At 34.7% G+C, this 27,143-nt stretch overlaps 1 long non-coding RNA gene across 1 annotated transcript in view; it reads right to left on the minus strand.

The window, feature by feature from the left end:
* Positions 1-1,566: 1,566 nt before the first annotated feature.
* Positions 1,567-27,143, minus strand: part of LOC105087009 (uncharacterized) — a 137,017-nt gene continuing 111,440 nt past the window's right edge. Inside the window, exon 4 of the long non-coding RNA XR_004132339.2 lies at positions 1,567-1,675. This is a non-coding gene — a long non-coding RNA (uncharacterized LOC105087009). The remainder of the gene's footprint in view (positions 1,676-27,143) is intronic.

Genomic DNA, 27,143 nt, shown 5'->3' on the forward strand with positions numbered 1-27,143 from the left:
ATTGGGCATTGTTATGTAACAGACCACTTGGCCTCTCTTAGCAAACCAATCAGATTTGGCTCATTTTTTACCTCACTGAAAATATTTACCAAATTCTTATTTTGGTAAGGATTATATATGAATGCAAATTAACTGTATAAAATCCCATGATCTAAATAGTTGTAGTATTGTTCTATGTATATAAAAATACAAATATGACTGATTTAATAATTTTTATTCATTCTAGTCCCATAAAAATAAAATCGTTTCTAGAATAGTAAGGGGAACATGATCGTCACAAACTTCCTTCCATAAGTCTTTGTACAAGTTGTACAAGAAATTAATTTTTAATGTTCCCTGAATTAGGAACAGTGAAAGATGTGCAGAAGATGGCATCTCTAGCCTTGAGGAGCTTATAATCTTTTACAGACAAGATACATCCGTGAAATATTTGGAGGAATGTGTCATGCATGTATGTAGCATAAGTTTACATTGCCAGGATAGACTATACAGGGTAAGAACATTTAAGAAGAGAAATCACAGAAGAGAGAGAAAAGCCAGGAACAGAGATTTCTTTAAAAAGACAGGACCAATTTATCGCTTAAGGCTTAACTGGTTAGAGAGGGGGCAGGCAGACCAAAATCCAGGCCGGCAAATACACCATTATTTCACCAAATTCTATTGATTCTTTTCTAGTACTCTCCCTTCTCTCTTCATTTTTTTTTCCACTTTAATGATGACTTACCTCTAACTTTATTAAAAAGATTCTGAATCATTTCTATCAATAGAAAAATGCTTACAATATTTTCTTTCCATCTCAACATATTTTTTAAAAATTTACATAATCTTTCTGTAATCTTAGTGGTCTTAAAAGAGCCGTTTCCCTTTCCCAGTGTTAACATCTAAAAGGCACTTCAAATCCCCATTTCCCAGTGTTTTATTCTTCAGAAATGCAACCTTCTCTCCATGTCTCTAGCTGTTCATCATCTCTTCTTTCCCTGAGTTTCTCTAGTACTTGTGTTCTTCTCTATGATAACACTAGTGACATTTCTCCATGTGTTTACACACACACACACACACACACACACACACACACATATATCTTACTTTCTCTGCTAGAATGTTGGTTCCTTTAGGATCAGTGCTATATTTAATTTGTCCTTTTAATGTCAATAATTTTGCACATGATATCTACTAAGTAAATATTTTGTTAAGTAAATGAAAAGCTGTGCACTTGCTTTTGTTGTTTGTGGAATGTTTTGTTTCTTGGCAATTTACACAACTTTCCATCTATAGCTTTTTCTCTTACACGTGGGGAAACTGAGAGGTAGAACAGTTGTGCAATTCATTTAAGAAGCAGCAGCTAGTAAGTGACCATACCAGAATTCAAGTTCATATTTGCCCCATTAATCTATAGCCATTTAAAGTGATCTTGAGAAAAAAAGAACAACGCTCGAGACATTATACTTCCTGATTTCAAGATATACAACTAAGCTACAGTAATTAAAGCAGTATGATGTTGGCATAAGGACAGACATAATAGACCAATAGAATAGAACAGACAGGCCAGAAATAAACTCACATGTAGACAGTCGGGTGATCTTCAACAAGGGTGCAGACTGATTTAAACCACTGTGATCAAGTCTTTCTTCTTCTCCAGATCTTTGTTACAACCTTCTTTGTTCACTGATTCTGCCTGAAAAAAATTTTTTCCTAACATTTAGACACACACTAAATGTCTCTCTAAAGAGAATGGTGATGGCTAGGAAGGCGTGAGTGATTAAGCTGGAAAGGTTTCTCTTTGTCTAGTTAGGCAAGGAAATAGTCTGTGGTTATGTCAGTATGTTATATAACATCACTCTAGGAAAAGCAAGGATAATGGTGAAACACCCAAGAAGTGTTTTAAACTGTGAACATGGAAAAATGGAGCTAGCAAGAAAGAAGGAACCACACTGACATTTGCTGAGCTCTGCAGATATGCTGGTGTGTTTGAGACCAAAACTCAGTTAACAAGGGATGCCAGCTGGCCAGGGCATCAATTCCTAAGAAGCACCAAGTACCACTGAAAGAAATAAAAAGTGATACCAAGTTGTACATCACATGTAACTCCTTACTATTGATATGTATTTTTTTCTTCCTGCAGTTCATAGTGCCCTTAAGAATAACTTTAAAAGAGAAACAAAAAATGTTTCTGATTGCCTGTATATTTTACTATATAGTTGTTGAGCCAATACTTAAAAGTCTGAAGGAGCTCTAAATTACCTCCCTGCCTGAAGTTCTCACATCCCTCTTCAGCCCTCTTTGAAAATTTTTTTTTTAGTCCTGAAATAAATGGATTAATTTTGGTTCAGGCAGCTGGGGAACAAGGACAGAAATCAACAGCAAGGTTTTGGGTTACAGTGGATATAGACAAAACATACAGAACAAATGAATAAAAGAATAAAGACATGAAATTAGTCTTTGAAACTAAAATTAAGACATGATTTTAAAGATTAAGTCTTTGGCAAGATTTACTGGAATTGAGGATCTTGGAATTTTTAAATAAAAAGGAATGATAGATGTTGAAGAGCCTGTTTGTTTTTTCTTTTAAGGGAAATGAGGATGAGGAAGTTCAAGGCCATTCAGCGCTTGATATCTTGGTAAGAACTCCTCAACTTTTTAACAATCTTTGAGTCTAATTTATAGTTAGATCAACATACTAAAAGCAGGTAGGAAACTGAATATTTGAGTAGCTCTTGCTGTTGAGATTTCCCTAAAGGTGATCAGGCCACGACCAGGCACACAGCTGTTAGGATCTGTGTGCCTTTTCTCTTGGGTTGGTATTTTCCCCAGAGAAAATTCTTTTAATTACGTGGCTGGATATTAAAAATCTGCTTTGTTGCGGAGCAAGACAGTGGGGTTGGGGTCTCAGGATTTCATACTCACATTTTACTCGATCTCTTTACATTTCGCAGAGCCCCACCCTCTCCCCAGACTCCCTCACCACCACTCCCAGCTCTGACATTTCGACAGAGGAAAACTGCTTTTTGCCAAATAGGAAAGAAGTAATTTTGTAGTTGAAGGGACTCAAGAAGAGAATCTTGGGTAAAACTGCTCCTTTTTATGGTGTGAAATCTTGGTTTCTTTTGTTCCACTCTTCAAAGATTCCCTCATGTCTCTGTGCCCAGACTTTCTTTGGTTTCACGCAGGGAACCAAATCCCCTCGGATTGGTCCCCCTCCTCCTCCAGTCTCCTCTGACCTACTAGTCAGTTGCCACTTCTGCCTGTCTGCTTTTCAATGTCCAAAATACTGAAGACATCTCCCATCTCCCGTTACCTTTCCCCCTTTTTGTGTCCCTTTAGGTTTATACCATTATTTTTAACTTTCCCTGTCACTTTTTATTAACAGACATGACTTCTGAAAGGGATGAAAGGGGCATATGCTTTTCTATGCTGTATTTAATTTATTAAAACCCTGAGTTCATAACTTTAAACTTCAAAATAGACATAAAAATGCATGTAATTATGGTGTAACCTCTATTACTGTAGCTAAATGAAGTCAGACTGAAAATGCTTTTAAATATTTCTTGAAAATAGCACATGACTATTAATATGCAATAATTATTAATTTGAAAGTGCAGAAGACTAAATATTACTTTAAATCATGTGCTTCTGTGAGTCATAGGAGCTATAAACTTGGGTAACTATTCCATGTATCCTTAAAAAAATATATATTTAAGATGGAGTAATTCTAGGAAAACAAATGTTAAAAAAGCTTACCTGTTAAACAAGGTAAGATTTTTCTCACTGTTAGTTTGGTTCACGTGTTGTTTTTTCCTTACAAATTTGGAAGTAGTGACTATTCTAACCTACTATTATCTCTGTAAATAATGTTTTCTCAGAATCTAAGTTAATGAGGTAAGTCTCAGTGATCTACTCATTAAAGTTCTAAAAATAGGTCAAGTGATAAATGTGGTGTCAGAATTTCCAGGCAAGGAGAAAACCTGTATCTAACAGTGATCAATGCCCAATTCCAACAGCATGACACTGCATATTCATTTAATGAACCCTTTATCTGTTAATGACTACTCTTCCCTAGATTAAGATGATTCTACTTTCTGTGAAAAACCTGTAACAATATTGGACTTTAATAAATGATTATTTGGCATTTGCTGAATTTTGGGGGTGATCTGACATGGACTACATTTTCCAAAGCTCTTCAGACTTCCATTATCATTTCAGTGATAAAGGGAATAACGTTCTCAGTAAAATTTTACTATGAAGGAATGTTTTAACCATTCTTTTGAAAAAATTCAGTGCAGTAAAACTGGTGCCAGTGAATTTTGCCCTTCAGTGCTACCTGTTATAAATTCCATGCACATATTAAAAATGTATGCTCCAAGACCTACCTCTTCTGAATTCCACTGAATTCTACCTCCACTGAATGTCCACTGAACAGCTAGGTGTTGTGAAGTTAGTATTACAATCAGGCAGTCCAGGGTTGTGCACCTACCATGTATTAGGTGTAAAGACCTTGGGAGAGACAATCACTCCACATATTCGTCTGTAAAGTGGGGGCACTGCCACTCACTGCCTAAAGGATGGAATCTGCCTGTAAATCTGGTTAAGCTGTGCATGTGAAGCACAGTGCCTAGTGCCAGGCGTGCAGTGGGTGATCAATTTGTGTTGGTTTTCCTCCCACGGCCAACAAGAAATATAAAAGATACACAAAGATCCTAACAATAAGAACCTGAATAACAAAAGGTTTAACTGATCTGAATAATAAATTAACATAATTCAGTGTGTGATGAATTCAGTTCTTGATTCCAGTTTTCTGTTGGAGGTTAGGCATTTTTTTTCTGAATTTATTTGAATAAATTGTTCTCACCAGTTTGCAGAGAGGATGGGGATGTGTCAGAATCAGCTAGGTAACTTTTCCAACCTTTATTCTCTCTTCTAGACTCTTAGCCCGAGAGATTCTGATATATCAGCTTCTCCTGTCAAAAATTCACTGTTTCAGGCCCATGAAGCCCAATTCTTAAAAAGACTTCTCGAAATCACTTCTCAGGAATGTGAGTTTCTATAGAACTAAACTTGTTTTTAATTAAGCCTGAGTAACTGACCAAAGTCCTTTCCCCTAGTTTCATGATTTATGAGAGTATGTAGCTTCCCAATCTAAGTACGGAGGTATCCACTGGTATATCCCAGAGCCAAAGAAACGGCAAATTCTAGGCAGAAGTATCAAGGCAGAAGAAAACCTAAACTATTTCTTTAAATTTGACATGGCAATAAATTAAAAAATTGTGTCTGTTTATAATGTTCAGACAGTTTCACAGTGTTAAAATAAATCCACTCCATGTTATTAAGTTTGCAAATCAAGGGATTTCTAAGTTAAAGATGACTTACGTTTATCAATGCTGCTGCGCTGCTACTGCTACTACTATTACTACTACCACCGCTGGCAGTAATCACTGGAAAATATTTATGGAGTCATTACTATATGTTAACGACTGTGTTAAATGTTACCTGCATAATTTCCTCTAATCCTTCCAACCATATGTGAAAGTTCCTCTTTAGAATAATCTAATACAGCAGTTATGGTCCCAACTCATTGAACTATAAAGAATATATCTAATTCTTACTCCATATAAAAATCTTTTAAATAGTTGAGAGCAATTTTGTGTTGCATTTTCCAAATCAATTATTTTTACTCTTTCTGAAATGATGAGACTGTGATCCCCTTTCCACTTTGGTAGCTGCCCTCTTAGTGCCTCCACTTTCTCTCTTTTCTCCTTCTAGATGCTACCTGGAAGTGAACAGAACTCTCCTGTATACAGTAGCCAAGAATTATCACCTCCCTTGTGTTGGATTTAGCTTTACTCTTCAATCTAAAGGCACATTAGCTCTTTTGGCCTCTGCACCACTCATCTGTCAGGGGTTGTGTTACCCATATTTATTGTCCTTCTACATCTCATTCTCTGCAGAAAATTATTAATGAAACATGTATGAATATGTATTTATAATATCTGTATCACAAATTTATATAGTTAATTATCATTTTGTAGACTTGAAATGAGTGCTATGTAAATTTTTTAAAATATAAAATGCTACTTAATATTTCCTTTGCAGAATGTAGACAGAGATAGAAACTTGGATACGTACTCATGCCATCATTGAAGTTTTCCTTTTCTTTTTGTATATATATATTTTATTGAAGTATAGTCAATACTTCAATATTTACAATGTTGCATCAATTTCTCGTGCACAGTATAATGCTTCAGTCATACATAAACATACGTATACTTGTTTTCATATTCTTTTTCACCATAAGTCACTACAAGATATTGAATATAGTTCCCTGTGCTATACAGTATGAACTTGTTGTTCATTTAATTATATATATTAGTTCGACTGATGTTTTCTTGACTTCATTCAACTCTTAGCGATTTAGGAACTGAATGAAATATAACTAAAAACATATCCAAATAAATAATAAGCAAAGGCATGGAAAAAGAAAAACTTGACCTCTATTTAATTTCTCTAATGTGAGTAAAATGAAAGTACCATTCTAATAAAAATTTTATACATTAAAAAAATTCAGTGTTTCCAAGTATACACACACACACATGTACACATAAAAAATTCTTAATTTAAAAAAATGATTGTTAAGATTCTTGTAGGAAGTCTATGCATATAGGTGATAGATTGTGGTGGTAATAGTCCAATTTCGTGGCTATATAGAAGTCAGAGGATGTAGAAACTATTTAAAAATAATGTTTCAAAAGCTTTAGTGACATTCTTCATTTTTATCTTTTATCATTTTCCAGATTATTATAAAAGGAGAAAAACAAACATGAGTTTCCTTTTGTAGACATAGCTAAATAACTACAAAGAAAGTATTCTATAAAAGTCTTATTTTTTGGCTTATAAAATTATATTCTTTGGGCTGAATTGGACATTTAGTCTTGGTCTTCGACCCCTTCCATTGCTGGGGGAAAAAAAGAAAGAATTTCTAAAAACAAAAGAAGCCTTTGCTATTTTTTTCCCTCTATTTACTGGAAGTATTTTATTGGTTGAATGAAAACGTATTTATGTCTTAGGTGATGCTTTTTTCTCTAAGAGATTTGTTTCTCTCAGAGGGTCTCTGCTTTTATATTTTTCCTTTAAAACTACAAATGAACTTCAAAATATGGTCTTTTCAGCATATTTCTATTTTGTATAATGTTAAATTTTCTCCATGATTTTTTAGTTTTTCCTTGGTCTATTTAAAAGAATGCTATCTTATGAATTCTCCTTTATATATAGATGATATTTTGAACAGTACAATTGTCAAACATATTTCTATATGCAAACTCAAATGCAAACTGGTGGAAAAATATCCCAAAGTTGTTCCAAACCCATCATTTTTCTTTCTTATATCTTCCCCTTTGTCTTTTTTTTAAATTGAAGTATTATCAGTTTACAATGTGTCAATTTCTGGTGTACAGCATACTGTTTCACTCATACATATACATACATATGTTCATTTTCATATTCTTTTTCATTATAGTTTACTACAACTATATTGAATATAGTTCCCCGTGCTATGCAGAAGAAACTTATTTATTTTATATTTAGTAGTTAATATTTGCAAATCTCAAATTCCCAATTTATCCTTTCCCACCCACTTTCCTCCTGGTAACCATGTTTGTTTACCATGTCTGTGAGTCATGAGTCATGAGTTTCTATTTTGTAAATAAATTTATTGGTGTCTTATTTTTCCTTTTTTTTAGATTTCACATGTGACATCATATGATATTTTTCTTTCTTTTTCTGCCTTACTTCGCTTAGAATGACCATCTCCATGTCCATCTATGTTGCTGCAAATAGCATTGTTTTATTATTTTTTATGGCTAAGTAGTATTCCATTGTATAAATATACCACAGCTTCTTTATCCAGTCATCTGTCAATGGACATTTAGGTTGTTTTCATGTATAGTGCTGCTATGAACATTGGGGTGCATGTATCTTTTCAAATTAGAGTTCCCTCCAGATACATGCCTAGGAGTGGGATTGCTGGATCATATGATAAGTCTATTTTTAGTTTTTTGAGGAATCTCCATACTGTTTTCCATAACAGCTACACCAAACTCCATTCTTACCAACAGTGTAGGAGGGTTCCCTTTTCTCCATATCTTCTCCAGCATTTATCATTTGTGGACTTTTTAATCATGGCCATTCTGACTGGTGTAAGGTGATACCTCACTGTAATTTTGATTTGCATTTATCTGATAATTAGTGATATTAAGTATTTTTTCATATGCCTATTGATCATTTGTATGTTGTCATTGGAGAACTGCTTGTTTAGGTCTTCTGCCCATTTTTGGATTGGGTAATTTGTTTTTTTTTTTATTAAGTTGTATGAGCTCTTTATATATTCTGGAAATTAAGCCTTTGTCAGTCGTATCATTTGCAAATATTTTCTCCCATTCTGTAGGTTGTTGTTTTGTTCTGCTTATGGTTTCCTTTGCTTGCAAAAGCTTATAAATTTAACTAGGTCCCATTTGTTTATTTTGCTTTTATTTCTATTGCCTGGGTAGACTGCCCTAGGAGAACATTGCTAAGATTTATGCCAGAAAATGTTTTGCCTATGATTTCTTCTACGAGTTTTATAGTATCTTGTCTTATATTTAAATCTTTAAGCCATTTTGAGTTCATTTGTGTGTATGATGTGAGGGAGTGTTCTAACTTTATTGATTTACATGCTTCCCCTTTGTCTTGATTTTCTGACCCTATCATTTGTATTTAGCTCTTAGAGTGTTTCTCCAGTTTCTATGGGTAAGATTAGAATCAATTCTTTAGAGATTAGTAACTTCTTAAATATCTTTAGTCAGTTGTGTCAATGGTATTTACTGGAGATAAGAGACCAAATGCAGTAACTTAGAAGTTAATACAGAAAGAGGTGAGAGACAGGTGTGTCCAAGGGCAGAATGCTGAAGGCCTAGCATTGGCACACATTATTTTCCTGTACTCTGTCATGTTACCTTTGCCCCAGTCTTTCCATCATAAGTTATTTCATTTTACTTGCCCCTACTGACCAGCCACGTAAAAAGAGATTTGTTAGAAGAAATAGAAAAGTAAAAAAAAAAAAAAAAAAGGATGTTTTTAATTTAGTGCTCTTTGTCTCACCTCACTTGTCAGAGTTATCAGGGTCACAATTATGGTAGATTCTGAAAGTATTTAAAAACTTAATATGGGTACTCTTTTTTCATTCACTAATTTATATATTTAACTCAGTACATATTTACTGAACATAACACCTTTGTGCCAGGAATTGTATAAAGTATTGGGAAGACAGATAAATAAAATTTATCTTTACCCTTTAGCAATTTGTGTTATGGTAGTGGGGATAAAGGTAGAAACAAAATGCAGTGACAGGTATGTATAAAGTACTTAATGAGATAGTAAAGATAAGTATGGACCCACCATTGGAAAACTAGGGATAATTTCTTGGGAGTGAGAATGCCTATGTTGACTCTTTTGTGTTAACTGGTAGTTAGACAAAGAGAATAGACCAGGTATTTCAAGTCTGGAAAGTAACATATACCTAGGACTAAAATATGAAATGGTTTGGTATATTTCAGAAACATTGAGTCTTATAATAGTATTGCATCATAAAATGTCAGCCAGAGAACGATGGATCATGAGACCAGACAGGTCATGAAATGGAGAAATTTAGAATGCATCCATAGAAATACATTTTATGGAGGGAGGAGAATTTGATAATTTGGCACTTAAGATAGTCAACTTTTTCTGTGATGTGGAGGACGAATTTTAGAGAAAGTGGAATGTAGAAAAAGAGAACATTTAAGGGGCTTCACTAATAATCTAGTGTGAGTCTTGTGAGACTGAATTGTGCCATTTTTATCTTTCTTTAACCTAAATTTATTGAACACTTTCTTTATATCAGGCAATATCCTAAATCCTGAGAATGGAAAGCTAAGTGGAATCAGACACATTTCCTATTCTCACGAATTTTACAGGATAACAAAGGAGACAGATTTTAACAAAATAGTTACATAGATCAGGAATTGCAAACAATAGGTCTCAGGTCAAGTCTAGCCTTCAGCTTTGTTATGGGACTGAATTATATCCCCCTCAAAAGATGTAAGTCTTAATCCCCAGTACCCAGAATGTGACCTGATTTGGAAATAAGGTCTTTACAGAGGTAATCATGTTAAAATTAAGTAATTAGGGTGGACCTTAATCCAATATGACTGGTGTCCTTATAAAAAGGGGAAATTTGGACACACATACATGCAAAGAGGAAGGTGATGTGAAAACACCCAGGTAAGAAAGGCCATGTGTCTAGAGCAGCACATTCACAGCCCAAGCAATCTGAGGGTGGGAGACACAGAAGCCAGAAGCAGCAATGAAGTCATCCTCTTTGGAAGTGCCAGAGAAAGTACAGCCCTATTTACACATTGATTTAAAAATTCTAGCCTCCAGAAATGGGAGATGATAAATTTCCATTATATTTAGGACAATTTTTCGCACTCTGTTACGGCATCCCTAGGAAACTAATAACAATGTTTTTGTAAATGTAGTTGTGCTAGAAAACAGCCCCATCAATTTTTTTTTTAATTTACTCAACAGCAGAGTTAAGTACTTGTGACAATAACTATAGGGTTGAGAAAATCTAAAATACGAACTAAATGGCCCTTTACAGAAAATGTTCACTGATCGCTGCCATGAATGAATGTAAAATATCAACTGAAACACTAGAGAGAAATATGCTTATAAAAGTGTACAAAAAGGGACAGGAGAATGGGGTGCAGTAGTCCACTCCCTTTATCAATGGTTTTGCTTCCATAGTTTCAGTTATCTGCAGTTAACCATGGTCTAAAAATACTACATGAAAAAGTTCCAGAAGTCAACTATTCATAAGTTTTAAACGGTGCTGCATTCCGAGTTGTCTGATGAAATCTTGCTCCACTCAGACACGAATCATCCCTTTGTCTGGTGAGTCCTGCCCATTAGTCACTCAGTAGCCGCCTTGGTTATCAGATTGACTGTTGCAGTATCGTAGTGCTTGTGTTCCAATGACCCTTATTTTACTTAATGATGAACTCAAAGCTCAAGAACAGTGATGCCAGCAATTTGGATATGCCAAAGAGAAGCCAGAAAGTGCTTCCTTTTAAATCAAAGGGTGAAAGTTCTTGGCTTAATAAGGAAAGAAAAATAGTCCTATGCCGAGGTTGCTAAGATCTAAGATAAGAACAAATCTGCTATCTGTGAAATCATTAAAAAGGAAAAATAAATTTGTGGTAGTTTTGCTCCTGCACCTCAAACTGCAAAAACTGTGGCCATAGAGCTTAAGTGCTTAGTTAAGATGGAAAAAGCATTAAATTTGTCGATGGAAGACAGGAACAGAAAACATGTTCTACTTGGTGGTCAGAAAACATTGTCATACAAAGACTTCATCAAGGGATCCCCTGAAATGAGCAACATCAAGCCATTTACTTGATGGGATAGTTACACACATTCAGGAATAGGAATTGGTTTGGAGTGAAAAGTATAAAAATTCCTGGAGAAGCTGTGGCAGGCAAAGAAGTTGCTGCCTCATTTCCTGCAGAGTTGAAGTTGATTAAGGACAGAGACCAGTCACATAATTTTTATCACAGTATATTTTTATAATTGTTCTATTTTATGATTAGCTATTATTGTTAATCTCTTACTGTGCCTAATTTATAAATATAACTTTATCATAGGTATGTATGTATGTATAGGAAAGAAAATAGTATACATAGAGTTCAGTACTATCTGTGGTTTCAGGCATCCACTGAGGGACTTGGAATGTATCCTTTGTAGATAAGGGGAGACATTGTGTTGAGATAGAAAAGATCTCTGAAAGAGCCAAAGATTATTGAGCATTTACTAGGTGAAGGTGGTGGAGGATAGAGTCTAAGCATAGGGAACAACACATGTGTCTTAGCCAGAATTATCCCAAAGGAGAGTCTTTGAAGCAAATGTTTGCATGCAAATATTTTATTTAAGAAGTGATCCCAGAGAGCACCAGCAAGGGACTGGGGAGTGGAACAAAGAAGGAGGAAAATGCAAAGGTATACAATATGCTGTCCATTCCACAGAAGGCAACTAGTATGAAATCTTCTGAAATGCATCGCAGAATGTTCTCTATGGGTATCCAAACATGGCACCAGAGAAGGTCTTGGACAGGAAGTTAGAGATAACTGGCCAAGGCCAAGGCCAGTGCTAGGTGCTATCAGACACACCTGTGGGAAGCAGACCAAGGCATGTGCTGACCTGGTCACTGAAGTGGATCCTACAAGGAGTGAAGTGGTGCACAAGTGGTACTTGCCACAATGTGTCCAGTGTGAAGCATCTACAGATCTGCAGCTGGAGGGAATATGGGACAACTGGGATATGGTGAAAATGGTTGGTGAGGCCACAGTATAGAAAGTAAGGTGGAGAGCAATATCAAATGAAGCAAAGTAAGGCTGAAGAATTAGGTAAATGCCAGACAACATAGGGTTTTTTTTTGTTCATCATATTAAGAATTTTGTTTATTATCTAAGTCCAATGTCGAGCCATTGAAAGAGTGAGAAAACTGACTAGAATTGGATTTTGGAGAGTCATCAGCAGGTTTAAAGACCACTGGCTCTAGGTAACCTTGGCCGTAGGCTTCCGCTGTGGGGAAAGGATTGGAAAAGTGAAAGAGTGAACTAAAGGGAACCTTTCAGGAAGCTATCAAAGCTGGTTGACAGAGGGTAGTAGCTTGGTCTACAGTGGCAGGGATGGAGATAGAGAAAAACAGACATATTCAAAAGATATTTAGTGCTTAGTAGGGAAAATTATAGTACTTGATAATAGATTAGATTTTTTGGAAGTTGTAGCAAAGGACGTGTCAAGAATTGTAAACAAACATCCATCTTGTGGAAACTGATGAATGCTGGTGCCAGTCATTGACAAGGAAACCATAGGAAGGACCAGATTTAATATAGAATCTTGAGATACCTTTAAGACATCTAAATCACTATGTCAGCTAGGCTGGTGAACATATAAATCTGGTGCTCAGAAGAATAGAATGGGTTGGAAAGAGAAACTGGGAAGTTATCTGCATAAAGAAAATGATTACAACTATGGCTGGGGCTGAAACTGACCGGAGAAATTATAGAATGAGAAAAGAAGAAGGGTTGGAGCAATTCATGAGAAATGCTGTTCTTGATGACCAGACAGAGAAGGGTAAGTTTGCAGAATAAATCACAAAGAGGCAGATAGGAAAAGAGTGGTGAGAGAACACAAATCCAAGCAACATTCATGTGATAAAGACAGTAGATCTGAAAACTGACTAGAATTGGGGGTGAGCTCAAGAGAGAAAACAAGAATGACTCTCCATTTTCTAGTTTGTATGAGTGTGTGGATGATGGCTGAGCCAGAAAGAGGATGAGGTGAATTTTCAAAATTTAGAATTTGAGGTGGCTGGGAGGTATTTAAATGCACATACCTAAACATGTTATTACTAAGATTAGCTTTTGCATATATAATACTTGCAATGTGTGAGGTATTAGTCAAAGCACTTTATGTATATTAATGCCTTAAATACCAAAACAGGTACTACTATTGTCTCCATTTTACACATGAGGAAACAGAAGCTCAGAGATGTTCAGTAGTCTGCCCAGAATCACACAGCTACTAAGTTGTGGAGCCAGAATTTAAACACAGAAAATCTGGCTGAAGAACATTCTCTCTTAATCGTTGTGTTAATTGCTTTTACTATGTACATCACAAGATAGAGTAGAAATATAATCTGAATATATAAATGTAGCAGTATCCACTATAGGTTGGCATTAAAACCATAAGAGAAAAAGAGGAAGCATGAATAAAATAAAAAGAGTAGTTGATAAAAAGAACCTTGGAAGAAAAAGCAATTTATAAAGATGGAAGCATGTATTGTAAAAAAAGAAGAGACAGAATAGGAATTACTGAAGGAGTACAAGGAAAACCAGAAGTATAGAGACTAACAGAAGCCAAGGATATAAAGAATATTTAGAAGGCAGTGACAAAGTAGCAAATGCAGTTAGCAGTGTCTAGCAAAACTAGGATAAATATATTATATATTTAAGGGTTGTGGGAATCAGGACATCTCTGGTGATGTCAGAAGTGCTGCTTTGTTAACGTGGTAGTGATAAAAGCTGAATTACTGGATTTAGTTGAGTGAAAGTGAGATGAGAGGGTGAAAACAGTAAACGTACTTTCTTCTTTTAGACATTTGCATGAGGAGGCAAAGAGATTTTTCAGAGTATAAAGTGGGCACATAATTGAGAGAGAGAGATTTCTCGAAAGATAAAATAGAGATTTGGAGGTGTTTACAGATTACAAAGGGAACAGCTAGAAAGGGTACAGGACTGATGGAACAAAGCACTGGAAAAAGGCAAAAGATGGAAGGTCTTGATGCGAAAGGCACTAGTGAGTAAACCATGTTACTATGGAGCAAATCACATTATTCTCTTACATTTTCAAGTGGGATCAGGGGTAAGGATGCTGACAGTATAGATTTTCTAACTTTTAAAGGAAAGAATATTAGCGAGATTATAATTTTTATGTTGTCTACTAATTGCAAAGTTGGTAGAGACTGAAATAACTTTAGAGGAGAAGTGAATTTCTGGAATACTTGAAATAAATAAAAAAGCAAGATAAATAAGAATAAGTAAAATGACTGAATGGCCAGCTAAAACTGTAAGTGAAACACATTGCAATTTTACTGGTGCTAATCTATATATCAGTTTAATTCTAAACTATGTACTAGCATTCAATACCTTGGGGATAGGTAGTGAAAAAATGAGACTGTATTGTTGATTCAAAGGACCCCAAAGTGAAATTTTGCTGCTTAGGTGCAAAAATAAATGAATCAGTAAATAATTAACTTATTAAATAAAGTTATAAGAAAGTGCAAAGTATACAGAAATCTGTGACATTTCTATATATTAATAACAAACTATCAGAAAGAGAAATTAAGCAAACAATTCCATTTACAACTGTATTTAAAAAAAAACTCTAGGAATAAATTTAACCAAGGAGGTGAAAGATCTCTACACTGAAAAGTGTAAGACACTAGGGGAGAAGGGTATATCTCAAGTGGTAGAGCGCATGCTGAGCATGTATGAGGTCCTGGGTTCAATCCCCAGTACCTCCTCCAAGAATAAATAAATAAGGTAATTACCTCTCCCCACCAAATAAAACCCAAAGAAAACAAAACTGTAAGACACTGATAAACTGAAGAAGACACAAAAAAAATGGAGACATTCTGTACTTGTGGATTGGAAGGATTAATATTGTTAAAAATGTCCGTACTACCCAAAGTGGGCATTTTTAACAATACTACATTTTTAACATACTACTTTGAGTAGTATGGACAATCCCTCTCAAAATCTCAATGGCATTTTTCACAGAACTAGAACTAATAATTCTAAAATCTGTATGGAACTAAAAAGATCCTGAATAGCTAAAATAATCTTCAGAAAGAAAAAGTGGAGGTGTCATACTCCCTGGTTTCAAATTATACTATAAATCTATAATAATCAAAACAGTATGGTACTGACTCAAAATCAGACACACAGATCAATGGAACAGAATTGAGAGCCCAGAGATAAACCCATACATGTATGGACAATTAATCTACGACAAAGGAGCAAATAACACACAACGGAGAAAGCCTCTTCAATTCGTGTTGGGAAAACTGAACAGCCACACGCAAAATAATTAAACAAGACCACTGTCTTACACCATACACAAAAATTAACTCAAAATGGATTAAAGACTTGAATGTAAGTTCTGAAACCATAAAATTCCTATAGAAAATGTGGGCAGTAACCTCACTGACATCACAGTGATGTTTTTGTTGATCTGACTCCAAAGGCAAGGGCAACAAAAGCAAAAACAAACTAAAAACTCTTCACATTGAAGGAAACCATTATCAAAATGAAAAGGAAAACTACTGAATGGGAGAAGACATTTGCAAATGATATATTCAATAAGGGGTTAATATCCAAGATGTATGAAGAACTCATACAATTCAATAAGAAACCAAACACTCAATTAAAAATGGGCAGAGAATCTGAATAGACATTTTTCCAAAGAAGACATACAGAGGGCCAACAGCCACATGGAAAGATGCTCAACATCACTAATTATTAAGAAAATGCAAATCAAAATCACAATGAGATACCACCCCAAACCCATCAGAATGACTAACAGACAGGACAAGAAACAACAAATGTTAGAGAGGATATAGAGAAAAGGGAAACTTTGTACACTGTGGTGGGACTATAAATTGATGCAGTCACTATGGAAAAAAGTACAGAGATTCCTAAAAAAATAAGAAGAAAACTGTATTATATTCCATTCTGGAATTCCACTTCTGGGTATTTATCTGAAGAACACAAAAACATCAATTTGGAAAGATACATGCACTGCTATATCCACTGCAGCATTATTTACAATAGCCAAGACATGGAAACAACCTGAGTGTCCATTGATAAATGACTGGATAAAGAAAATGTGGTGTATATATACAATGGAATGCCACTCAACAGTAAAAAGAATAAAATCCTGTTATTTGCGAAAACATGGATGGAATTTGAGGGTTTTATGCTAAGTGAAATAAGTCAGACAGAGAAAGACAAATAGCATACAATTTCATTCATATGTGGAATCTAAAACAACACAAATGAACAAATATAGCAAAACAAACACAGATACAGAGAGCAGATCGGTTATTAACAGACGGGAAGGGGGTTGAGGGATGAGCAAATGGGTGAAAGGGGTCAATTGTATGATGATGGATGGTAACTAGACTTGTGGTGGTGATAACATCATAGTGTATGTAGATGTTGAACTATAATGCTGTACACCTGGAACATGTAATAAAAAAGAAAAAGAAAATACAAGGTATTGTTAAGAGTTTAGTTCAGGTGCTCAATCACAGATTCTAATAGAGAGAAGACAGAATAAGATCTAAATGGCTATATTGGACCTGGATAAAAACTAGGCAACCCAGAGCCTGGAAACTTCTGAATTGATAAATAGATTTGTTGGGAATAATAAAGTTGTGCAACTGGAGGTATGGTGAAAGAATAGCGTATTGGAGTTGAAGATTTCTGTAGTGCTTTAGTTCTAGTAATTGAAAGAAAAAAGGCAGAGTCATGAGTAATGAGGGGAGAATGGAGGTGGCTAAAGGCTGGAGATGACTCATTACATGAAAAAGATCCAGGCTTTGAATTATGGTGTTTGGAAGCTACTGTTTCACAGAGTGGATCAGCAGTGAGAATGAGTAATGGTTCTGGGTGTCCAAAGAGGATGGTTTGACTTGTGTCAGAATTTTTTCAAAACTTTGAAAGGTGTACAGAAAGGAAAAAGGAAAAGAAGCTACATGGTATAATGTGTTTACATATTTCAAGGCATAACAAGAGGCAGGATAAATGAAGGAAAAGATGCAAACGAACAACTTTTTCATTATACGAAATAACAGCTCTTCTTCTTTGAGAATTATTTTTTAAAACAAAGCCAAGTACATTTTCTACTGTATCTTTAGGTGGAGTTAAACCTCCTAATAACAGGAAAATACAAAAAGCCCCAAACTTCAACCCAAATAACTGATCCTCTAGAATGCCAAAGCAGAATATATTTAATATATTTATTTTTATAATTGTCTAAAATGGGTGATCACAATTTAAAAAAAAATTTTTTCACAAGACACACCTGAGCTCTGGACCTATCCCTTCAGCACACCAATAAACTGACCTGGCACAAAGTTTTCTGAGAAATGTCCCATAATAACTAAGAAAATTTCCTGTAATCTCTATGGGAGATGACAGAAAAACCCCATTTGTTGTTGTTGTTGTTGTTGTTGTTGTTATTATTATTATTATTATTATTTGTGGTTCTCTAATGAAGAAAGACAAAACAAGCATGGAATTAAAGTCTTAGTACAAGGATTAAAATTATATTAAAAATTCAAAGAAAAGAACTGGGCAACCTACATGGTAGAAAAATAATTTCTTTCAAAATCTTTAAAATACTCTAGCTTTTTATTAGTCCCAAATTAATTTAGCTTACACAGCATGAGCAAATCACTTTACATTAGTTGTGGTTATTAATTGATGCTGATTTTTTGTGTTTTAATTTATAAATATTTTATAAGTAAAACAAGATAAGAGAAATATACTAGCATTAATTTTGCTCTTCAAAAATCTGATTTTTCTTTCTTTTCTTTCTTGGTAAGGTCTTATTTCCATTCTTTGCAATACATCTTCAATTCTGTTAAAAAAAAAAAAAGTCACTACCCTTGAATGGCTGGTGAATGGCTTGAGCTGTGTAGCATATAATCAGACACTGCTGATTTTATGGTTTTATTTTACAGAGAAATATTTTTAAGAGAATATATAATGAGTCTCCCTTTTAAATCATTTTCTCCACACAAATGCAGAGTTCTATTCAAAATAGAAACTGTGTGTGTATGTCTGAAAGTGTGGTGTGTTTGAAGAGACCAGACATAACAAGAAATCAGGAAGCTAATTATAAATCATTCATTAAAAGCCTATCAATCAGAAGAGGTAATTCTTCTGCCAGGGGGGATTTCTAATTTTTCCACAAGTGGCCCACTTATAATAAAGACTAAATAAACAAACATTCTGAATAGATACATAAATTATTAAACATATTTTCAACAAGAAAAATGAGTAAGGGATGCTAATATGCTTATAAATCGCCACAGTCCCCTGGTGCCACACGTAAGTAATCACATAGCTCAGGGGGCATTGTGTCTCTACAAAATTGGAACCAGAGCTAGTAATTTTTCTCTAAATTCTCCCCAACTTTAAAAATAAGAATAATAAAGCAATGTAAAGAATTCTAGAATCTAAGAAGCTATGAATAACAGATTTTAAGGGGAGATGAATAAGGAAGTTATGAAGAAAGGGAAATATGACATAAAATGAGTCCAAAGGAATTGAGGCTGCAGTCATTCAAGCTAAAAGGGCTAAAACTAGCCCAATAGTATTTATCTAACATTCTTTTAACTGTATCACAATTCAAACCATTATTTTTAAAGCATAATAATTACCCCTTAAAATGTTTAAAATGTTACCTCTAACAGGTAAACCCTGAAACTCCATGGCTAAACACAAGAGCATTTTCACCCTCACACACAGCCCAAGGCATTTACGGACCCAAGATGTTTAAAACTCTGTTAACTTCAGTGCATTTGTTACATTCCCAGTCACCCTCTAAATTGAGACAAGAATAAGAGAGAGAAAGAGCATGGAGTCCTGCGGGCTAAGACTAAAAGGAGCGTTTATCACATCCACCCATATGTAACTGGCCAAAGCTCAGACACATGATCACAGCTCACTGCAGGAGAAAGTGGGAAATGTAATCACATCCTCGGAAGGAAAGAGAAATGTGTTTGGTACCTAGCTAGCCAGCATCTGCCATCTACATACGTGTAGGAAGAATTTTTAAAAGTGTGAGAGTTGTTAGGCCTTTTTAATTTAAAAGGTCTCTTCTCAAACTTCAGTGAACATACAAATCATTTGGAGATCTTGGTAAACGCAGATTATGGTTCAGTGGGTCTGAAGTGAGGCCTGAGAGTCTAATTTCTAATAGGTTCCCAGGTGATGCTGCTACTGCTGGTTCACAGATCTCAGGAGCAAAACAACCATCATTATGTGAAAACAAACCCCTAACTAACAGACAAAAACACAGACTCAGAGAGATGAAGTTTAAGCCCTGTAGCCATCTTGCTGTTTTTCTTGGAATACATATTCCCTCTCTGTGCCCTGATTCAGCTAAGTAAATTGACTTTAATAACATATAGGCCCTCCAAAGCACACAGAAATCTGGAGATTTATGAGATAATATCTGCAAAATGCTGTGGCCTCCTTGGGGAAGAGGTATTAGAAATATACTAGATATTATATGGTTATTAGCTTGTCATTGGCTGGAAGGAAAGAATGTCCTATTGGGGAATGATGTCGCATGTTTCTCCATGTTGTTGAAAACCTGTGCAAAGAAGAGGAGCCCTTTGTCCTTTTTCCTGAAAAATGGATCATTTTTGCTATTATTGTTTCCATTATTCGATTTTGACATTTTCTACTGAGGCATAAAACAATCCAACCATAGTAAACATAGAATCATACCAAGAGTCACAGAAATGTGATGATTTGTTTAGCTTCATAACATACCTACTAATAGAATAGGACTTAAGAATTTTACACACACACACACACACACACACACACACACACACACACACCCCTACTGCTTGCTGCAGAAGCATGGGTGTTATGTACGCAATAGGATATAAGCATTCACAGAACCACAGAAGATTACAGATCCTGCAAACTTTGTGAAGATTTCCCCTGCTAGTTACATTTACTCTTTGTCTTTCTCTGTCTCAGAACGAATAAATATATCCCTTTTCATCTTCTCTCTGTAGCTGAAAACATGAAGCCAAGGTTGTCAGGATTAGCTGATTCTTTGATTTATTCATTTATACTGGTTTTTACCCTTCCCCAAACCCCAAATTCCTAGGTAGACTCAGAATTAGCTGGAGAGAAAAATGAAGGGGAAGAAAAGGAAAAACATAGGAAACTGCAGCCTTCTTTTATCCCTCCAGTTTACAGCCTGCTTTCCTATGCCAGCGTGGAGGTTGTTTCGTGGCACTTTCAAAAATACAAATTAAGAATTGCAATTATTGTATCTTATGGGAGGAAAAAAAAAACAGTAAAATATAGGTGGAAGTCAAAGACCTAGGGTATATATTTTATCATCAATTTGTTAGTCTTTTCTAAAAAGTTAAAGTAAATGCTAAGTGGAAGAAATGTCCAATATGGGATTTTGAATAATAATAATATCAATCATCTAGTACTTTTTGTCCTGAAAACTCATGAAATAGTTAAAGTACAAATCTGCAACACTGGCAACATATAGAACTCATTTTAAAATACAATTTTAATATTTTGAGTGAATAGCTGATTTTGTTGGTAGCATTATCTGAATTATTCAAGCAAATGGAAATTTTCTGAATATTTACAAAATTGTCTCCATCTCTTGGGAGCTAGACACTTGACCACAGTTTATTACCATAACAATACTAGTAATACAGTATGCTTAGTAAATCTGATTTCAGCCATAACACAACTCTGAAAGGTGGACTAGATCTAATTAAATTGTTCCAACTTCATTGATGAGAAAGAAAGATTATTTAGATGAAGTCCCTCTATATCAACTGCAGTACTGTTACTGGCAGAGAAAAACTAACTTGGTTTTCTGATTCTGAATGCAAAATTACTCTTTAAAATTAGACTGATTAGATCACATTAGATTTAATTTCCGATTCCCTTTTGTTAATTAGGTGAGTGTTTTTTCAATTATATGAAGAAATATAGGTGCAGGATTTTTAAAACAATCAGAGACTACAGGAAGGTAATTGGTAAAAAGTTAAAATCTCTCCTGTTCAAACTTTCCTGCCAACCAAAACTTTATTCTACTCCTGAGATATATGTACTGTTAACAATTTTTTTTTTTTTGCATGGACCTCCAAGAATTCTCTGTGCACATACTAGTATATATGTGGGTAAGTATCCTTAATTTGCTATCTAACTATAAACCCATTGTAGACATAATACGATTTGTGTAGGTTATACAATTCAGTGTGTCGTGTTAAAGACTAAAGTCCTGCTAATTATTTTGAATTGAAGACTTTATTTGGGTTATTTTTTAAAAGTTTAATTTTATAATTTTCATTGCTATGAAAAAGCTACATTATTATAGTTATTCTTAGATCATATACACAAGCTCACATATACATATCCCCTTGTCTGTGTGGAAACAATGCTCATTTCAGCTTTTTAAAACCATGAAAACCATTGAGGTAGGTGAATTCCCTTAATCACACTTCTCTTGTTATGACTTGTTGCTGAAAGGTAGCAGATGCTGGGCTCATTGTCCAAATTACACCGGTAGCTGTATGTAGTGCTGTTTAGAGTATAGTCACAATGAATTCAAATCCCATTCAAATACATCCTAAAAATGTCGGTTTGACCCCTAATTAGTTGGTGCATGTCCATGAGCCACCCAGCAAGGCTGCAGGGGCCGAAGCATCGCATTATTCTTTCTTAGTGAATCTTTTCCCTCCCTTCTCAGCAGACAGATGAGTCTCTTATCAGAAGGAGCAGATGGCAGTGTGAGTCTGTTTGAAATTGCAGGCATGCACTTGGAGAACAGTTCCTAGAATTTTTTTGTTAGAGTGTATTACAAAGCAGAACAATTGGTGTTAGAAGCCTAGGGAAAAACTTCTGAATTTTGACTCAGAAATGTTTTCTGGGTTTGGCTTTAATAGTAATGTAATGTTGGGATTGAAAGTGAGACAGCTCATTGGCCATCGGTATTCTGAGATGTGGACCACTGATAACCATTTCCGATTTCAGAATTTCTGAACTTTATACCAGAGGCCCCAGAATAACATTAATGAATTATTTTAACAGTTTACAAGTGCTTTCATATTCTGGATCTCATTTAATCCTCAGGGCAAATCGAGTTTTTCTAAGTCTTCTTTTACAAATAAAGAAACTTTGGATCAAAGAGGCAAAATGATTTATTCTAGGACACATGATTCACAAACAGCAAATCCACAAATTAAGTTTACTGGTCAAGGTGAACATAATAAGTGACATTCAAGAGGAGAGTGGGTAATTATTACGTGTCAATCATTATGGTGGATGCTTGTCTGCTTAATGCCTTGTCAGAAAATTGCTCTAAGGAAGGAGTTATCTCCATTGCACAGATGAGGTAACTGTGCATAACTTGCTCACAGCTGCCCTTCTAGGAATAGGTGAACGTGTTTCAAGTCTACATTTGGTTAACTCTGATTTTCATGCCCCTGCAGAGCTTCCAGAAGGAACACAGCCCTGATAATATCATGATTTAATCCCAGTGAGACACAACTCGGACTTCTACAGAACTGTAGATGATACATTTTTGTTGTTTAAGCCACTAATTTTTATGGTAATTTGCTACAGCCGCAATAGAAAACTAATATAGGAGTGTCGTGGGTATTAAATAAATGAGATTAGATAGTTAGGTATATCAATATACAGCTTGGAATATAGTAGGGACTCCGTAAATAATAGTTATTATTTTAACAGTATTTTATTTTCTTTAGCTACTACAATGTTTCAATCAGTTGTATGTTGGAGGATATACTGCATCTTATTTTGTGTGTCTTAGAAAGCAGCCCCAAAACTCACATAGTTTCTTTTTTGTATGCACATGTGTTTTGTACAGAGACTCATGTATATAGTTCATATGTTTGAAAACAAATCCGCCACCAATTTATTTTTTGTTTCATTTAATTGTACATTAGGAAAATGTAGTTAATTTTTTAACTGTTAAAGGGAAGAAAGACAAAATAAAATAAAACACAGAAAAACAAAAACAGTAAAAAATTCTACCAGGGATATGCAAAGAAAGAACTGTTTTTGTTTAATAAGCTAGAAATCACACTAGGATTTAGTTCTATTACTATTTTTATATTAGCATTACCTATCATTTGATTTATTTACATTTTATTAGTTTTGTTAGGAGTGGATTTTTAACTGAGGAAGTTTGTTCCTAGGATTAAAGACAGAGGTTTAAAAGTGCTGTGGGTTAGTACTAGCTTTCCAGGTTGGTATCACAAAATCTGCTTCCAGTGTTCCTTCACTACTTATGAATTATAAATCCAAAGTAAAAGTTGCTACACAACTAGTATGTGCCAGTGTCAATTTAGCTGCTATGGCTAAAACATTAATAGAGACAGAAATTTCCATCCTTCTAGTGGGAAGACAGATAATCAGGTAGGTAAAGAAAATGTTTACTCGTCTTAAGGTAATGTGGAATTGAATGCATTTAAAATCCATCAGGTTAATTTTATAGAATCAAAGAGTTGAGATTTAGTCCGCTCTAGTGAAACAATGGCTTACCTCTCTGGCATTATATAGAACTAAAGCATTTTACATAAATAAAAATTCTTTCTGTAAAAGTCATTGTTTGTATATTCTACATTTAAAGATTTTTGATGTAAAACTTTAAATTAGACATTAATTTTTTTGTGGACTTTGGAACAGAGTATAATAAGCATAATTTCACATTTGGTGATTATTCTGGTTTATTTTTATTACGAAGATGAACTTGGAAGCTATTTAGCTGACATGGCTGATGAGCTTTACAAAACTGGCCCCAGGCAGCTATTCCTTTTAAACTCATATATTTAATCAAGAAACTTTTTTCTTCCTCCTTCTTGGTTATTCTATGGCACCTAATCAGTATACCTGATTTTTGCAGTTCCTTTGCTGCTATATTTTAGTGAACTTATTTCTAGCCTTGGATTCGAGATAACCATACCTAGTAAATTTTGGTTTAAAATAAAGAGATGTAGGCCTCAAGTAAAAACTTTCCAAAAAGCGTTTTCCAAAAAGTAAAGGCAATAGTCCATACACTTTGGTTCACAGATGCTTGTGTTATCAGAAAATTTGGTGGCTTCTGGGTTTCTGGTTTTATCTACTATTGCTGAGGTCACCATGGAAATGAGATAGTCATGTATGGATGAACTTTGATTGATTTCTCAGACACAATTCTGCTTAAACATAGTTGCAGCCAGAAAACTTGCATTAACTCTATTCATTTTTACTAGATATGTGACTCCCAGTATCTCTAGATCCAAAATCTGAAATATAATTTTATTAAAGAAACTCCTTAACCAGTTTCCAGGATTGCCATGCTTTCTTTCCTCAATTTTTGTAGCTGAAGGGTTTTCCAGTCAGAATCTACTCTAGGCCTTGAGAATAAATAAACTTTATTTTATTCAAACATCTATTGCTGTGAACATCCAAGGAAGCCAGCCTTATCTAATTCTTGCTTTTGCTCTTGTTTCAGTCTGAAAGTCCCCACTGAAATTTGCACTCTTTGGAAGTTAAGGTCTGTGGACTTCACCACATTCACGCATCTACTGAGCACTTACTCTGTGCCAGATAGTACTAAGCTAGGCACTAGGGACGCAAAGATGCTTTCTAAACAAGAATACATGAATAAATTTAGAAGCCTCATTTTTAGAATTGATGTTATTTTAGAGAATATGCTTTAAGTGTCAGAGCTTAAATTTTTCATTGTTACAGAAAATTTAACTTATTTTTTCTATTGGTAAAAAGCAAGTCTATTTTCTCCAAAACTTATCAATATTGTACAATTAAAAAATTTGATATAGAGATGTTTATAATAGTATGTTGTAGCTCTTGTCCCTTTGTTTTATCTTTAATTTCTGTCCCTCCTCCCCCTGGTTGTTGTTTGTTCATTTGATGTTTGCTTTTTGATGATCAACTTTTTCATTCTTTTGTCTAGGTTATGTGTCTTTGCGAAGAATCAGTTTTGTTTTTGATAAACTACTTTTATTGTCCTTTCTACTAATTCCTGTCCTTTTAAAATTACTTCTTTCTACCGTTCTTAGAATGACTTTCTTGCTTTTCACTATTCTTGCTCATTTATTTTTAGTCTTTCTTATTTCCTTATAAATACAATATACAAAATCTCCTCTAAGTACTGCCTTAACCATATCCCCCACACTTCCACATTTAGTGCTTTCTTTGTCATTAAACGCTAAATATTTGATAATTTCCTTAGGAAATACTCTTTAGGTTAAAGTCACGCAGTTATTATTTCTTATTTTCAGACACCAACTTTATAAAATTAATTTTTACCATGATTTTTAATTGTATTGTACTTTTGCTGGAGACCATAAATAATCTATACTTTGTGGCCTTGCGGAAACATTCTCTCTTGGTCTAGTACATAGTTTATTTTTGTGGATGTTCCATGTGGGCTCAAAATGTTTGTTTTTTTGTGTAAGAAGTTGTTGAAAAGACACAAAAGTAATTGTCCTGTATTCAGATGAACTGTGAACTCATCACTATTTAGATCACTAACAAATCTAAACGTTTTCACTTATTAGTGTTAGCAAAGGACATAATCAGTTTATCAAAAATTCAGAGTGATTTGAGGCTGTTACTATGCTTTGTGTAGATTAGATATACTATTAATTATTAATAGAACAGAAATCTATGATCCATATAAATGGGTTACCAATTAAGTGTAAAGAAGAGTTGCTTTTTATTTACCCTATTTGTGGCACCGATGGGGATAAGGACTAAATTTCAGGTTGATGAGGGAATAGAAATGTAAAATATTGAGTAGAAATTCTGCTGCTATCAGAGTAAAACCAGTAATCTTGAATGAGAAGGAATGAAGCAACATATACTTTTTTTGTTGTTGCAATTTGGAATCTTCTATTTATCATTTAATTTAAAATACATCCTCATCACTAAGTTTTAAAAGTCTGTTGAAAAGAAAAAATTAAAAAATTGTGAATTCTCTGTGACTCAGGAATTTACATCCAAGTATGTCTGTATTAGCTATGAAAATGCACGTGTGTGTACATATGTACGTATGTACGTGTGTATTAGCTATGCTTATCCCAACTTACTCCTCAGTTTGAAGATTTGTTTGTTTGTTGTTTGCCTTGGTGAGCTTAATGATGCCATATCATCTTTCCTCATTATAAAACAGAAAAAAAAGAGGAAGAACTTTTTTTTCTCCCACTGTTTTGTAATGAGAAAAGATGATATGGGAAAGATGCATTTCTCTGATAAAGTAGAAATATATATTTAAAAAGCATTTCTAACCGAAGCATTTTGCAGGAGCACCGCATACAGGTTGCAGGGTGAGATTTATGGACAATGTCCGTGATAATGGCAAAGTGGGGTCCGTAATACGTCTTTTCAGGGGAACATGGGAAGACTTCAATTAGAGCAAGTTAAAGAATGTCACCTGTGTTGGAAACTGCCTCAGCTCAGCTACAAATACATGGCAATCTATACTCATTAGATGGAATTCTATCCTGTAACTGGTTTAGGACGCGCAACAGCAGCTCACCCTCTGATGTGTAGCGGGAATAATAGTGTAGACTGAATTCTCAGAGTAGATCATATTATCACACTGAATCAGGACAATGGTCTCTCTAGGGCTGGAGGAATTGTGATCACAAATCACTGAGGTAGCTAAGCTACTAAAATAGCATCAATATAATACAAAGTAAC

The sequence above is a fragment of the Camelus dromedarius genome, chromosome 32 (genome assembly GCF_036321535.1).
Source record: "Camelus dromedarius isolate mCamDro1 chromosome 32, mCamDro1.pat, whole genome shotgun sequence".
Taxonomy (NCBI): Eukaryota; Metazoa; Chordata; class Mammalia; order Artiodactyla; family Camelidae; genus Camelus; species Camelus dromedarius.